This window comes from Pongo abelii, chromosome 20 (genome assembly GCF_028885655.2).
Source record: "Pongo abelii isolate AG06213 chromosome 20, NHGRI_mPonAbe1-v2.0_pri, whole genome shotgun sequence".
Taxonomy (NCBI): Eukaryota; Metazoa; Chordata; class Mammalia; order Primates; family Hominidae; genus Pongo; species Pongo abelii.
In genome coordinates this window covers 14,939,893-14,957,858 of record NC_072005.2, presented here as the reverse complement: position 1 = coordinate 14,957,858, position 17,966 = coordinate 14,939,893, and the positions used below count along the sequence as shown (strand labels likewise).

General features: G+C 41.3%; 1 pseudogene; it reads left to right on the top strand.

The window, feature by feature from the left end:
* The first annotated feature begins 11,040 nt into the window (after positions 1-11,040).
* On the top strand, positions 11,041-12,104 carry LOC100445662 (olfactory receptor 7A17-like; annotated as a pseudogene).
* Positions 12,105-17,966: the final 5,862 nt, after the last annotated feature.

The following is a 17,966-nucleotide window of genomic DNA, read 5'->3' as shown; positions in this document are numbered from 1 at the left end:
AGCATTCCCTCTGAGAATGGGAACAAGAAAAGGATGCCCACTCTCACCACTCCTCTTCAACATAGGACTGGAAGTCCTAGCCAGAGCAGTCAGAGAAAAGAAGAAATAAAGAGCATCCAAATCAGTAAAGAGGAAGTCAAACCGTCACTGTTTGCTGACAATATGATCGTTTACCTTGAAAACCCTAAGGACTCCTCCAGAAGGCTCCTAGAACTGATAAAAGATTTCAGCAAAGTTTCCAGACACAAGATTAATGTACACAAATCAGTAGCTCTTCTATACATCAACAGCGACCAAGAGGAGAATCAAATCAAGAAGCCAGCCCCTTTTACAGTAGCTGCAAAAAACGAAAACAAACAAACAAAAAATACTTAGGAATACACCTAACAAAGAAGTCGAAAGACCTCTACAAGGAAAACTACCAACCACTGCTGAAAGAAATCACAGATGACACAAACGAATGGAAACACATCCCATGCTCATGGATGGGTAGAATCAATATTGTGAAAATGAGCATACTGCCAAAAGCAATCTACAAGTTCAATGCAATCCCCATCAAAATACCACCATCATTCTTCATTCATCATTTAGAATTGTTAGAAAAAACAATTCTAAAATTCATATGGAACCGAAACAGCCTGCATAGCCAAAACCACAGTAAGCAAAAATAACAAAGCTGGAGGCATTACACTACCTGATTTCAAACTATACTATAAGGCCATAGTCACTGAAACAGCATGGTATTGGTATAAAAATAGGCACATAAACCAATGGAACAGAATAGAGAACCCAGAAATAAACCCAAATACTTACAGTCAAGTGATCTTCAACAAAGCAAACGGAAACATAAAGTGGGGAAAGGACACCCTTTTCAACAAATGATGCTGGAATAATTGGCTAGCCACATGTAGGAGCATAAAACTGGATCCTCATCTCTCACCTTACACAAAAATCAACACAAGATGGGTTAAGGATTTAAACCTAAGACCTGAAACTATAAAAATTCTAGAAGATGACATTGGAAAAACCCTTCTAGACATTGGCTTAGGCAAGGATTTCATGACCAAGAACCCAATAGCAAATGCCATAAAAACAAAGATAAATAGCTGGGACCTAATTAAACTAAAGAGCTTTTGCACAGCAAAAGGAATAGTCAGCAGAGTAAACAGACAACCCACAGAGTGGGAGAAAATCTTCACCATGTATACATCTGAAAAAGGACTAATATCCAGTATCTACAATGAATTCAAATCAGTAAGAAAAAAACAAACAACCCCATGAAAAAGTGGGCTAAGGACATGAATAGATAATTCTTAGAAGAAGATGTACAAATGGCCAACAAACATATGAAAAAACGCTCAACATCACCAATGATCAGGGAAATGCAAATCAAAACCACAATGCTATACCACCTTACTCCTGCAAAAATGGCCACAATCAAAAAAATCAAAAAACAGTAGATGTTGGCGTGGATGCAGTGATTAGGGAACACTTCTACACTGCTGGCGGGAATGTAAACTAGCACAGCCACTATGGAAAACAGTGTGGAGGTTCCTCAAAGAACTAAAAGCAGAACTACCATTTCATCCAGCAATCCCACTACTGGGTGTCTACCCAGAGGAAAAGAAGCCATTATTCGAAAAAGACACTTGCACAAGCATGTTTATAGCAGCACAATTCACAACTGCAAAATCATGGAACCAACTCAAATGCCCATCCATCAACGAGTGGATAAAGAAACTGTGGTGTGTGTGCATATATATATAAAATACAGGCCAGGCGCGGTGGCTCAAGCCTGTAATCCCAGCACTTTGGGAGGCCGAGGCGGCGGATCATGAGGCGAGGAGATCGAGACCATCCTGGCTAACACGGTGAAACCCTGTCTCTACTAAAAATACACAAAATTAGCCAGGCGCGGTGGCAGGTGCCTGTAGTCCCAGCTAGACCAGAGGCTGAGGCAGGAGAATGGCATGAACCCGAGAGGCGGAGCTTGCAGTGAGCCGAGATCGCGCCACTGCATTCCAGCCTGGGCGACAGAGCCAGACTCCATCTCAAAAAAAAAAAAAAAAATATATATATATATATATATGTGTGTGTGTGTGTGTGTGTGGTATGTATACATATATGACGGAATACTACTCGGCCATAAAAAGGAATGAATTAACAGCATTTGCAGTGACCTTGATGAGATTGGAGACTATTATTCTAAGTGAAGTAACTCAGGAATGGAAAACCAAACATTGTATGTTCTCACTGATAAGTGGGAGCTAAGGTATGAAGACCCAAAGGCATAAGAACCAGCATGGCACATGTATACATATGTAACTTACCTGCACATTGCGCACACGTACCATAAAACCTAAAGTATAATAATAATAATAATAATAATAATAATAATAAAAGAAAAAAAATTAAAAAAAAAAGCAGAAAAAAAAAAAAAGAAATTTAAATGGCCAATAAATTTATGAAAAAAGCTAAAAAAAATAAAAAAAAAAAAGAATGATACAATGGACTTTGGGGACTTGGGGGGAAGAGTGAGCAGGGAATGAGGGATAAAAGGCTACAAACATGGTGCAGTGTATACTGCTCAGGTGATGGGTGCACCAAAATCTCACAAATCACCAGCGAAGAACTTACTCATGTAACCAAATACCACCTGTACTCGAATAATTTATGGAAAAATAAAATAAAACAATAAACTATTTTAAGTCCTAATGGAAAAAAATAACACTTACAAAGTAAATAAAATTATTATCATGCAAAAAATTTCTTCATTATATATGTGTATGCATATATGTAATATCTATATACACATAGATATTACTTGTTGCATTATGGAAAACTGTTTATGTATAAAGGATATCATTCACTGCAGTGAGGAATGACTGGGTAGGCCAGGTGTGATGGCTCATGCCTGTAATTCCAGCATTTGGGGAGGCTGAGGTGGGCAGATCACCTGAGGTCAGGAGTTTGATACCAGCCTGGCCAACATGGTGAAACCCCATCTCTACTAAAAATACAAAAATTAGCTGGGTGTGGCTGGGCACACCTGTGTTCTCAGCTACTTGAAAGGCTGAGGCATGAAAGTCACTCGAACCTGGGAGGCGGAGGTTGCAATGAGCCAAGATCACATCACTGCACTCCAGCCTGAGAGACCGAGTGAGACTCTGTCTCAAAAAAAAAAAGAATAATTGGGTAGTTTTGTGTTTCATTATTGAATGATCCTCCTGTTTCAGTGCTGAAGAAATATATGACTTATTGCTTTAAATGAAATATCTCACCTTTTCTAAACTTTGTTATAATCAATAAATGACTGATGACTGAACCAAAATAATATCGTCTATGATATATCTTCTTTATGCTCAGAAATCGAATCAATCTTCATGATCAAAGGATTCTTCACAGAAGAGCCAGCAGATATTAGGAGCTGTAAGTATTTCATCTGCTGTTGTCCCTGGGATTAGACAACCCTGGGCTGGATGGGATGTGATTGATTCTTTTGTAGTCCTAATTCTGGCTCTGAGACTGATGCTTAACTCTGCCCTTCTGTCTGTCAGGAGACAGGGTTTCAGTCTCCATCATCAACTACCCAGGGAGGAATTTAAACTTCCACACAGAGACCTTCATCTCTGAGACCCCATACAGGTGAGTCTGAGACCCCAGAAAGTACTGCAGGAAATGTTCAAAGACAATGGAAGCCAAGAATGTTTACCTAAGGTCACCTAGTATCAAGCCAGGTGAGAGATTCATGTGTGTTTGTTTGCCTGGTTGACTAATTTATAATTACTTTATTTAATATGTTAAAATGTGTCTGTAAGACTCAGCAATGCAGGGATTATTGTTGACAATTAATTGAGGGATATGGAGGTTCAACTGGATGAGATTGAAGAAGAAATGGAAGACATAAGGTGGTTCCAGTAAAGTCAGAACCTAGGAGTTTGGCAGTTAAAGAAGTAGGAAAGGAGCCGGGTGCGGTGGCTTACACCTGTAATCCCAGAAATTTGGGAAGCCAAGGCAGGTGGATCACCGGAGGTCAGGAGTTTGAGACCTGTCTGACCAACATGGTGAAACTCCATCTCTACTAAAAATACAAAATTGACCAGGTGTGGTGGTGGGCAACTGTAGTCCCAGCTATTTGGGAGGCTGAGGCAGGAGAATCGCTTGAACCCAGGAGGCGGAGGCTACAGTGAGCTGAGATCGTGCCATTGCACTCTAGCCTGGGCAACAAGAGAGAAACTCCATCTCAAAAACAAACGAAGTAGGAGAGGAGAATGTAGAATATTAGGTGTGGATTGATGTGCAAAGAATTGAGGGCTTATTTTTAAAATTAAGATGAGTATATTGAAGCATGTTTCTATATTCATTAGAAAGATCTAGACCAATGGGTTGCTTACAAATACTACCTCACAAAAGTAGTTCACAAGACAGACAGGTCACAGTATCTTCTCTCTTGTTAAATATTCGCATGAGTAAAATAAGTGTTATTTGATAGGTCAAAATGGGAACACTAAAGAGTTTTTACTTGCCATGACTTTCTTATTTATTTATTTATTTATTTTACTTTAAGTTCTGGGATATATGTGCTAAACATGCAGGTTTGTTACAGAGGTATACATGTGCCATGGTGGTTTGCTGCACCTACCAACCTGTCATCTAAGTTTTAAGCCTCACTTTCTGTTGAGGCTGAGTATTCTCTATCTGAGGGTTTAGTAGCTTTTAATTTTCTCCTTTGCAAATTGTGCACATTCTATGCTTTCATATCCTGGGTTCTGAGGGGATTTTTTTTGTTATTATTTTGATTGCATTCTTTCAAATAATGGTTTGGAGGGTTTGGTTTGGTTTTGTTTTACTAACTTTACTGAATAACATTTAATTTTTTGTGTATGTAGAGATATATGGTTGAGGGAATATGTAAAATTACCTTGTTTTGGCAAAAGAATCTTGAAGCCAAGCAATATAGAACTCATGATTTTCTATCAAGAGAACACAATTCACTCCCTTGTTGAAGAGGGGAAGAGTCATTCTCTGGAGATATCAATGTCTGTGTTCCCATCACAGTCAGTGCTCTGCAGATCCAAGGGATCTAATCAAAGACAGGCTCCTCAGTTTAGACTGTGGAGAAAACCTTCTCCCAGGATTGGGATACTGTGTTAATGGATTACATTTCTGGAAGGCAAGCAGGTCCATAGTGAAGAAGTAATAAAACTGGATTCATTTCTCTTTTAACCTGGTGTCTTAGATACAGAAAATGCAAGAAAAAAAAAGTTCCGTGCAGAGCAATGTCTCACAGGGACATGATGTGTTCAGGGCTGGAATAACAGGAGGAAGTTTGCCTAATGAGCAGATGCACAAAGCGGTAAATTTCTCCTCTGCTGCTGTCCCTCAGCACATGCTACTTTGGGCTAGATGGGACATGGTTTCCATGTGGGGTCCTAAATCTGGCTCAGATACTGATGCTCCACCATTTCCTGCTTTCTTCTCTAGGGACAGAACTTCAGTCTCCACCACCAACCATCAGGAGAGGAATTCTCACTTCCACAAGGAGAACTTCCTTTCAGAAAACCTAGCAAGGTGAGTCCAAGAGCCTACTGCCTACTACGGTGGATAGTCAGGGAGAATGGAAGCCGTGACCATGAACCTGAAGTCACCTGAGAGGAAATCCAGCCTCATCCGGAGTGGAGAGATTGTGGGACTGTTTTCTTGATTGCCTGATTAATTAATTGCTCCATTTTTTTATGATTTCAAAAATATAAATGAATGTTGAGCTCAGCAATGGAAGTTGCAATACAGAAAGTAATGGCAATAAAGTCCAATTAGAGGAGAAACTGTTTTTTGTGTTTTTGTTTTGTTTTGTTTTTTGAGACAGAGTCTCACCCTGTTGCCCAGGCTGGAGTGCTGTGGCGCGATCTCGGCTCGCTGCAGCCTCTGCCTCTGGGGTTCAAGTCATTCTCCTGCCTCAGCCTCCCAAGTAGCTGAGATTACAGGCACAAGCCACTACGCCCAGCTAATTTTTGTATTTTTAGTAGACAAGGATTTCTCCACGTTGGCCAAGCTGGTCTCGAACTGCAGACCTCAAGTGATCTGCCTGTCTCAGCCTCCCAAAGTGCTGAGATTCCAGGCACATGCCACCACACCTGGATAATTTTTGTATGTTTAGTAGACAAGGTGTTTCTCCATGTTGGCCAAGCTGGTCTTGAACTCCTGACCTCAAAGGATCTGCCTTTCTCGGCCTCCCAAAGTGCTGGGATTACAGGCATGAGCCACTGCACCTGGCCTAGAATGTGGGGGTTTTGAAAGGGGTTCCAATAAAAGGAGAACGTGTAGCCAAGGATCTTTGCAATTAAATACCAAAGAGAAACAGGACATCAGCTGTGGAGGGTACACACTGAAGTGAGGGTATTTCTTTTTTTATTTTTAAAAAGAGGCATGTTTGAGTATGTTTTCATATTGATGAGAGAGATCTAGACCAATGAATTCCTTCTCAATACTATCTGACCTCAGCAGTTCATGAGGCATGCATTTTGTAGGATTGTCTCTTGTTTGGGTAATTGAATGAAATTTTAAAATGTACGTAAGAAGTGCAAAGTGGTGTGTACTAATGACCTTTACTTTGCAATTATGTTCATAGTCGTGACACCGAATATATTTGTGTTTGTTAGACCTTTACCACTCTATTGCAGGTTGTCTACCCAAGTTTGTTGCTATTATATGATGGGTTTGTATTGTTTTTGTCCCTGTTTTTTGATTGCATTCTTTTGTGGGTTTTTTTGTTTGTTTGTTTGTTTTTGTTTTTGTTTTTTGAGATGGAATCTCGCTCTGTTGCCCATACTGGAGTACAGCGGTGCCATCTGGGCTCACTGCAACCTTGGCCTTCCTGGTTCAAGCAATTCTCCTGCCTCAGACTTCTGATTCACTGGGATTACAGGCACCCGGCACCATGCCCAGCCTGATTCACTGGGATTACAGGCACCCGGCACCATGCCCAGCTAATTTTTGTATTTTTAGTAGAAACGGGCTTTCACCATTTTGGCCAGGCTGGTCTCAAACTCCTGACCTCAGGTGATTCACCTATCTCTGACTCCCAAACTTTTGGGATTACAGGCACGGGCCACCACACCCAGCCTGACTGCATTCTTTAAAACATAAGAATTGGAGTTTTTCATCAATTTTAGGATCTGTCATTTACTTCTTTTATGTAAGTATTGATGTATTTGAGGGGGTTTGTGAAAGTTTATAAATCATATGTAGCCAAATCCATCCATTGGTTATATTGTTTTCCCCTCGTTGTTTTAAAAGTGTAGAAAGTTGTTCTGTATCATTTCACTAAATAAATCTCTTTTTACATATATGTTTCCACCATCTTTTCTTTCTTTTTTTCTACTCTTTTTTTTTTGAAATGGAGTCTTGCTCTGTGGCCCAGGCTGGAGTGCAATGGGGTGATCTTGGCTCACTGCAACCTCCACCTCCTGGGTTCAAGAAATTCTTCTGCCTCAGCCTCCCTAGTAGCTGGGATTACAGGCACGCACCACCACACCCAGCTAATTTATTTTTTGTATGTTTAGTAGAGACGGGGTTTCACCATGTTGACTAGGCTAGTCTTGAACTCCTGACCTCGTAATCCTCCCGCCTTGGTCTCCCAAAGTGTTGGGATTACAAGCATGAGCCACTGCGCCTGGCCGTGTTCCCAGCTTCTTTTCATACCTCTGCTATTCCTTATTGTGTCTTTTGACTTTTTCCATTCAATCTAATTGAAGAAGTTGCATCACTTTGGTCATTATTTGAAAATCATTCCTTAGCATCCGATTAAACCTCACCTTTATCTCTCCTAAACATTTGAAGCTTTATATGCTTATATAAGATGAAATTATAACCTTAGATACTGTTTCCTCCCCACATTTTAAACATTTTCCTGTGATATTCTTCAATTTCCAAGAAGAGGCCATTTCACCATGAATTAGTGGTGCATTTTTATGTCAGTAAATTATTACTGTCATATTTTTCTATAATGTTTTTTCAGACTTTCCTTCTCTGTTGTTTCATACAGCTGTTTTGAAATAACTATTCTTTTTTTATATTTATTTTTAGTTCTGGGGTACATGTGCAGGAAGTGCAGGTTTGTTACATAGGTAAATGTGTGCCATGATGGTTTTGCTGCACCTATCAACCCATCACCAAAATATCAAGCTCAGCATGCATTAGCTATTTTTCCTAATGCTCTCCCTCCCACCACCGCACCCCCTAGCCAATCCTAGAGTGTTGTTCCCCTTCCTGTGTCCATGTGTTCTCATTGTTCATCTCCCACTGTTAAGTGAGAAAGTGCGGTGTTTGGTTTTCTGCTCCTGTGTTAGTTTGCTGAGGATAATGGTTTCCAGCTTCACTGATGTCCCTACAAAGGACATACACCATGGAATACTATGCAGCCATAAAATGAAATAACCGTTCTTAACCTAATAGCATCCTCACTTATATTCTTTTCTCCATAAGATTTTAGTTTCTCATAAACCTTCTCTTTCTGAATGCACACATATACATTCATACAGTGTTTACACAAAGGTTGAGTAGTTTGCTATGCATAACACATGTGCTTTTTATATTTGACTATGAGTTGTTGTTGTTTTTTTAAGCTCGTCTTCCCCTTTCCTTTCTCAGTTGATAACTGGTATGGAAATATTTTGTGATTTTTATGTTAAAAACTGGTTCTCACCCAGGTGTAATTTTGTCCCCCAGGGAACACTGAGCAATGACAGGTTTGGCTGTCTCCCTGGAGAGGGTCAGTAGAGAACAGGGAAGCTGATAAACATCGTACAATGCACAGGACAGACCCTGGCACAATAAACGAGCTGGCCCAGCAGTTCCTTTTGTATTTCCTTTTTGAATAGTTGGTTTATATCATTTGCTCATTTTTTTCCATAGGGGTTCTCAACATATCAGTGTCTTGACACAGAAAAGTTATCACCATGTTTGATAGTTGGTACATTTCCCTTTGTCTTTTCTGGTTTTTGCTGGGCCTCAGGGATATAAGAGAAGTTAGAAAGTTTTCAAAACTAAGGAAGCTTTTTTTTCCTTAAGGTCTCTCAGGGACTATGTGAGCTTATTAGATTATTTTTCCCTTCAGATCCAATTGATTCTTCTCTCTCTGCCTCTTGCTTTTTTGTTTGTTCGTTTGTTTTTTGAGACAGAGTCACTCTGTCACCCAGGCTGGAGTGCAGTGGCACAATCTCAGCTCACTGCAGCCTCTGCCTCCTGGGTTCCAGTGAGTCTACTGCCTCAGCTTCCCAGGTAGCTGGGATTACAGGCACGTGTCACTAAGCCCAGCTAATTTTTGTATTTTTAGTAGACAGGGTTTCACCGTATTGGCCAGGCTGTTCTCAAACTCCTGACGTCAGGTGATCTGCCTGCCTTGACCTCCCAAAGTGCTAGGATTACAGGCGTGAGCCACCAAGCCAGCCACTTCTCTGCTTATTAAGCAGATTTTTTTTTTTTTTTTTTTTTTTTTTTTTTTTTTTGAGACGGAGTCTCACTCTGTCGCCCAGGCTGGAGTGCAGTGGCACAATCTCGGCTCACTGCAAGCTCCACCTCCCAGGTTCACGCCATTCTCCTGCCTCAGCCTCCTGAGTAGCTGGGACTACAGGCGCCTGCCAACACACCCGGCTAATTTTTTGTATTTTTAGTAGAGACGGGGTTTCACCGTGTTAGCCAAGATGGTCTACATCTCATGACCTCGTGATCTGCCCACCTTAAGCAGATTTTTATTCTTTAAACATAAGGCAGGAAAAGGCCATCCCAAATTGGAATCTCGAGGTTCCATATGCATGAGAAGTTTCCAAACCTGAACTTCTAGGTACCATATCTGTATCCTCGTGGGGAAAGATAATTTGATATTAAGAACTTGCCTGGTATCCATTCCTTTCTAATACTGTGAGTGGGATGAGAAGCATGAGGGAGTAACATGGCCCCAGGAAGCCACGGCTGCATGTATGGGTGAGTTGTCTCTGTGTGTGTGCGCATGTGTGGGTGCACGACTTTAGGGTGAGCACAGGTTTCAGAGATAGGGCACCTGAGCTCTACATGTCAAAAGGTAACCCATCAGATAAAGGCCAGATCTCAGGAAAGTGTCAGTAAGCAGAATGGGCATGCATTGCATTTCATGAAACACCTTTGCAGCCAAATTAATACAGTGAAAATGCATCAATATCTGGAGAGAGGGACTCCTTGTGTCTTCAAGTTTCAGCAGCTATGAGGACACTTCCTTCTCCAACATCCTCCAACAGCTCTCGCCTCTTGCTCATTCCCCTGCCACACTGTCTTCTTCGTAGTCCTTGAATATCTGAAAGAAGCACATTGCTCAAGGTCTTTCATTGGTCATTTCTTCTGCGTTGCACACACTTCTGCAGGGAACACAGTGACCCCCACCCTGTCTTCATTATGGTGTCTCTTCAATTGTCACCTTCTCTGCTGGTCCTGCCTGAACACCCGGGAAAATCTAATACCCCATCCACTCTTTCCTTCTAACCTCCTTCTTCATAGGATGCATCACCATCTACATAGTGTATGGCATTTTAAAAACGTACTTGTATTTTTCATTCATCATTAAATTGTAGGGAATTTTTTATTTACTTACTTATATTTTATTTTATTTCATTTTTAAGACAGGGTCTCACTCTGTTGCCCAGACTGGAGTGCAGTAGCATGATCTTGGCTCACTACAACCTCCACCTCCTGGGTTCAAGCAATTCTTATGCCTTAGCCTCCCAAATAGCCTGGATTACAGGCCCATGCCACCACACCCTGCTAATATATATAGTATTTTTAGTAGAAACGGGGTTTTGCCATGTTGGTTAGGCTGGTCTTGAATCTTGATCTCAGGTGATTCGCCCACCTCGGCCTCCCCAAGTGCTGGGATTACAGGCGTGAGCCACTGTACCTGGCTGATATTAACTTCTTGACTATAGAATACAAGTGAGAATATTTCTGATATGTTTGTAATGCATGCTTGTGTCATGTTCTCTTTCTCTCTTTTTTGGAAGTCACATCAACAAGATGAAACCAGGGAATGAGACACAAATTTCACAATTCCTTCTCCTGGGACTTTCAGAGGAACCAGAATTGCAGCCCTTCCTCTTTGGGCTGTTCCTGTCCATGTACCTGGTCACCGTGCTCAGGAACCTGCTCATCATCCTGGCCACAATCTCAGACTCCCACCTCCACATCCCCACGTACTTCTTCCTCTCCAACCTGTCCTTTGCAGACATCTGTTTTGTGTCTACCACTGTCCCGAAGATGCTGGTGAATATCCAGACACAGAGCAGAGTCATCACCTATGCAGGCTGCATCACCCAGATGTGCTTTTTTGTACTCTTTGTAGTGTTGGACAGCTTACTCCTGACTGATGGCCTATGACCGGTTTGTGGCCATCTGTCACCCCCTGCACTACACAGTCATTATGAACTCCTGGCTCTGTGGACTGCTGGTTCTGGTGTCCTGGATTGTGAGCGTCCTATATTCTCTGTTACAAAGCATAATGGTGTTGCAGCTGTCCTTCTGTACAGAATTGGAAATCTCTCATTTTTTCTGTGAACTTAATCAGGTCGTCCACCTTGCCTGTTCCGACACCTTTGTTAATGACGTGATGATGAATTTTACAAGTGTGCTGCTGGGTGGGGGATGCCTGGCTGGAATCTTTTACTCTTACTTTAAGATACTTTGTTGCATATGTTCAATCTCATCAGCTCAGGGGGTGAATAAAGCACTTTCCACCTGTGCACTTTTCACCTCTCAGTTGTCTCCTTATTTTATTGTACAGGCGTAGGTGTGTACCTTAGTTCTGCTGCAACCCATAACTCACTCTCAAATGCTGCAGCCTCAGTGATGTACACTGTGGTCACCCCCATGCTGAACCCCTTCATCTACAGCCTGAGGAATAAAGACATAAAGAGAGCTCTGAATCGATTCTTCAGAGAGCAGAAATAAGAGGGCCATTTTCCAGAAGTTCTTGAGATATCAGAGCTCTAAATCCCTGAGCCAGAAATTATGATTCATGGATCAGACTGTGAAAGTAGAATTTTCTCCTAGTATTTATATTCTGGACTTTAGATTTCTTTAACCTTGACGACACTAGAAAATGTACACTTTTTCTTAATAAAGCTTTCTGCTCTGATATGCAACTGTTTTTGTCCTTTGTCATTTTTCTAAAATTATATCCAAACTAGGTCCAGAAACAAATGGAAGGTTTTCTCATACAGGGGTGAGTTATATTCATCCCAAAGAATTAACTATGCTTGGCAACTGTAAGGTCATTAATATAATTTTATGGTAGATGAATATCTGAGCCCACAGTTTTCTATTTCTGAGTCTGTCATTTTCTTTTCTATGAAAACCTTAGCTGTTCTTCCTGAAAATGTCAACATGAACATACTGCTGAGGTCTTAGCAATGCACCAACATATAACAGCCTCTTGTCTGAGATAATACCCAGAGCTCTCCGTCCTACCTTCAAGAAGATTAAAGAGCGTGGACACAAAGGTGAGGTTGGAGGGAAAATAAGAAAGCTCTCTGCCAGCAGAGAGGGGTTCCTGAATGGGATGCCTCCTATGAGGCCCGTTTTGAGATTTTTATGGACTGGAAAGGGGAAGCAATGTGCTTAGTCTGCAGGCTGTCTTGGAGAATGCTGACTCAGCTTGGCTCAGGATCTTGGCCTGGGACCTTTCAGAAAGCTTGGCTCAAGACCTTTGCCCAGGATCAATCAGGGGCTGAATTCATAGAGGCCAGACTTCTAGTCCAAAACAAGGAAAGTAGAGTGCCCACCAGAACCCACCAGAGCCCACTGCGTCCATGCCCACAAAGGGAGAAAAAGCTTTTTCCTGGGAGCCCACTGAGTCTACAAAGGACAAAGGCATTTCTGTGCCAGGCCTTGTTTCTTATCTGAGTGAGCCAGAGATTTGTGAAAGTTTTTACCTAAATGGGCCATGGGTTTTCCTATCTGTGCAGCCGTTGGCATGTCTCCAGACACAAGCCCCTGTGCTTGTTCCCTTATTGGTGCCAGCAGCTTGAATTTTTCCCCAGGCCGTCTTTTTTATATTATGTGGGGATGAGGTACTGGCCCATGAGTCAAAGACTCTCCAGGGATCCTTATTTTAGCTATCTACCTAAGGCAAGCTAACTAACTCCTTTCAATTATAGTGTGTTTTATAGCTAGGCAAGGCATTTTACTCTCCTCATTGGGGTCCTATGCTCTATTTCAGCTCAATGTCAATAGTGCCTATATTTTCTGATAAAGAGTAGGTAGGAAAATATAGCTTATCAAATACGTGTTTTAGGTTCAGTTTACATAGAAAGGCACATTTTCATGTATCAGTTGATCTCATAATTCCTTAGTCACAGATGACATTAAATGTGATGGAATGAAATGATCAGTCATGCACTGAATGACTACAGAATATTTCTTTTTGATGAGGTACATCTACTCTTTGAAGTGTGGAGGCTTGGTGTCCATGTGTAATCAGGTTTCTTCATCTGAGTGAAGGATTTGGTGTCATGGTCTATATTATTTCATTGCATCATCTTGCTGTTTCCGCTTAAAATTTTCTACTGCTCCCTACAAATACGACTCCTTGCATTGTTCTAAAAATATCTCCTCCTTTAAAAACTGTGTCATAAGCATTAAAGTATAGGTAAGTGAACAATATGTGTATTAAATTTATCATAATTTGCTTTGTTCCTTTAATAGTCTACACTCTCTTTGGTCCTCATGATCAAATGATGACTCACACAAGACATTGAATTTCTGCCCAATATTACCTCTGTCAATAGACACTTGTGAATTAGAGTCACAATTTATCCCTGCAAAAACCTATATATCCTTTCAACCTCTCCTGGTTACCCCAAAGGCAATCTAAAAGTTGTCTCACTTTAATACAGTTATCTGAAATAAACATGAATAACCAGGTAATCACGAATGTTTTCTTGAAATGTCAGAACAACTGTGAGAAAAGAAGAGGCAGAAAATTATTCCAAATGTCACTAGTTCTGTTTGCATTGATTAATGTATCAGTAAGCTACTGCTATGTAACAAACTATCTCAATAATAAATGGTTTAATATCATGCTTTTTCTTCCTGTAGGAGTTTATGATGGAGAAGTTTTTACATTGGGAATTAGAACTTATGCATTTTTTAAGGAAATAAAAATATTCGTTTCATAGGACTGCCCAAATCTAGTTGGTTCTTGAATTTTGGATAGCCAGGACAATTTGAGAGAGGAAGATTAAGAGAAGTGGTGGAATCTCACAGTGCCTGTTACAGTTTCTTCACAGGTATTAAACATCTCATAACTGCTCACAGTCTGTTAGACAAACCATACCACATGTTCAAGATGTGCATCAATCGTTGTAGGGATACACACTCCTCCCAACTGAGTTATTGTCAAGACCCAGAGCCAAAGGTAAAAAAGCACCATCCACTTATAGACAACAGGGGAGTTAATAAATGAATGAAAAATAAAATGATCTACCTGAGGGAGAAACAGACATGTGTTGGCAGCAAGCCACCCAGGTGCCAAGGCAAGAGACCGAGGGCACAAGCTGTTCCAGTATAATAAAGAAAATATATAAAATAAGAATAGTTATACTAGAAATAGATTATAGATATGATTACATATGAATATCATTAATCATTAGTTTGTAGCATTACTCTTTATTCCAATATTATAATAATCTTTGCTCTACAGTTACAACCTAGGAAAAACCAGGCCATACAGAGATAGGAGCTGAAGGGGCACAGTGAGAAGCGACCAGAAGACAAGAGTGTGAGCCTTCTCTTATGCCTGGATAGGGCCACTACAGGGCTCCCTGGTCTAGTGGTAATGCCAGCGCCTGGAAAGGCACCACTTACCTAGCTGACCTTGGTCTAGTGGTAGCATCAGTGCCTAGGGAAGGCACCCGTTACTTAGCAGACCGGGAGAGGGAGTCTCCCTTTCCCTGGGGGAGTGAGAGAAGACTCTGCTCCACCACCTCTTGTGGAAGGCCTGACATTAGTCAGGCCCACCCGCAGCCATCTGGAGGCCTGTCTCCCTGTGATGCTGTGCTTCAGCGGTCACGCCCATGTTTCACTTTCATGTTCCACCCTGTACACCTGGCTCTGCCTTCTAGATAGTAATAACAGAATTAGTGAAAGTACTAAAAGTCTTTGAAATGCATAGAAGAAATAATGGCTCTCTCTCGCTCTCTGCCTCAACTGCCAAACAGGGAAGGGCCCCTGTCCGGTGGACACGTGACTCATGTGACCTTATCAATCATTGGAGACGACTCACACTCCTTACCCTGCCCCTTTTGCCTTGTATCCAATAAATAACAGTGCAGCCAGGCATTCGGGACCACTACCAGTCTCCGCGTCTTGGTGGTAGTGTTCCCCCGGGCCCAGCTGTCTTTTCTTCTCTTTGTTTTGTCTCTTTATTTCTACGATCTATCATCTCCACCCACGAGGAGAAAAACCCACAGACCCTGTAGGGCTGGTCCCTACAGACATGCAAGTCTTTTATACTTCTGCTGAAATTAAATGTGTATTAATTTTACCTACAGTTTTCTCCATGTCTATTTTTGTATTTTTACCACATGCTATACTCCGGCAATGAGGAAGATAAGATTTCTATTAATAGTTGGAGTTTCCAGAAGAGCTGGAGAAATAAATTGATGCAACAAGAATTATCAGCATTACAGATATTCCCAAGATTAAAAGATAGCAGAGCAGGTTATGAGAGTCTAAAAATGAACATACTAGTGCATGTATCTTTGTAATAGAATGATTTATATTCCTTTGGATATATACCCAGTAATGGCATTGCTAGATCAAATAGTATTTCTGGTTCTAGATCTTTGAGGAATCACTGCACTGTCTTCCACAGGGGTTGAACTAATTTGCATTCCCACCAACAGTGTAAAAGTATTCCTATTTCTCTGCAACCTCACCAGTATCTGTTGTTTCTTGACTTTTTAATAATCGCCATTCTGACTGGCATGAGATGGTATCTCATTGTGGTTTTGATTTACATTTATGTAATGATCAACAACATTGAGCTTTTTTTCATATGTTTGTTAGCCACAGGAATGTCTTCTTTTGAGAAGTGTCTGTTCATGTCAAAGACATGGAATCCACCCAAATGCCCATGAGTGATAGACTGGATAAAGAAAATGTGGTACATATACACCATGGAATACTATGCAGCCATAAAAAAAGGAACAAGTTCGTGTCTTTTGCAGGAACATGGATGAAGCTGGAAGCCATTATTCTCAGCAACCTAGTGCAGAAGCAGAAAATCAAATACCACATGCTCTCACTTATAAGTGGGACCTGATCAATGAGAGCACATAGACATAAGGAGGGGAACAACACATACTGGGGACTGTTTGTGGGGTGGGGTTGGGGGAGGGAGAACATTAGGAAAACTAGCTAATGCATGCAGGGCTTAATACCTAGGTGATGGATTGATAGGTGCTGCAAACCACCATGGCACACATTTACCTATGTAACAAACCTGCATATCCTGCACATGTGTCCTGGAACTTAAAAATAAAAAGAATCTAAACATTTTTAATGTGAATATTTGGAGCCAGGCAGAGGAGGACAGAGATGATGTCCCTGAGTATAATAAAGCAAATGCGGAAGGACGCTGGTGTAATCTCCTCCCCATATGGACCCCTGGAAGCAGGTCTCCCTTCATGATCACAAATTTCTGTCTCCAAGAAGCAAGGCAATGTCCTTTCCCAAGAAACTTTTCCAGAATCACAAACCTTTCCTACTCTTTGCAGGGATGAATGTATTTCTGCAGACTGTGATGGCCTATGATCACTTTGTGACTATCGGTCACCCCCTGCACTACAGGGTCATCATGAACCCCAGGATCTGTGGACTGCTGGTTCTGGTATCCTGCAGCATGAGTCCCCCAAATTCCTCACTGCAAAGCTGAATGTGTTGCAGCTGTCCTTTGGCACAAACTTGGAAATCCACCCATTTTTTTCTGTGAACTTAATCAGTTCATCCTGCTTGCCTGTTCCAACACTTTTTTTTTTTTTTCTCAGACAGAGTTTTGCTCTTATTACCCACGTTGGAGTGCAATGGCGCCATCTTAGCTCACTGCAACCTCCGCCTCCCGGGTTCAAGCGAGTCTCCTTCCTCAGCCTCCCGTGTAGCTGGGATTACAGGCACGGCACTTGCCACCACGCCTGGCTAAATTTTTTTTTATTTTTTGTGGAGCCGGGGTTTCACCATGTTGGTCAGGCTGGTCTCAAACTCCTGACCTCAGGTGATCCACCCACCTCAGCCTCCCAAAGTGCTGGGATTACAGGCGTGAGCCACCATGCCCGGCCTCTGACATTTTTATTAATGACATAGTAGTGTGTTTTGGAACTGTGCTACTGACTGGCGGTCCCCTTGCTCATATCTTTTTCCCTTGTTTAAAGATAGTTTCTTCCATACGTACAATCTCATCCACTCAGAAGAACTATAAGGCATTTTCCACCTGCGTGTGTCACATCTCAGTTGTCTCTTTATTTTATTGTACATGCCTAGGAGTGGAGGAACCTGGAGAATATTATGTTAAGTGAAATACACTATACACAGAAAGAAAGATATCACAGAATCTCACTTATATGGAATGTAAACAAGTTTATCTTATAGAATTATAGAGTAGAATGGTGGCTACCAGGGACCACCATTGAGGGAAGAGATGTGGGGAGATGTTTGTCAGAGCATATAAAATTCTCCCTAGGAGAAGCAAGTTAACAAGAGCTATTGTGCCCTGTGGTACCTATATTTAATGCTAGATTGTATTCTTGAAAAATGCTGAAAACGTGGATTTTAAGTGTTCTTACCAAAAAATAATAACTATGTGAAATAATGCATATATTAATTAGCTAGATTTCACCATTCCATAAAGTATATATACTTCAAAAATTTGCACACAATAAATACATACA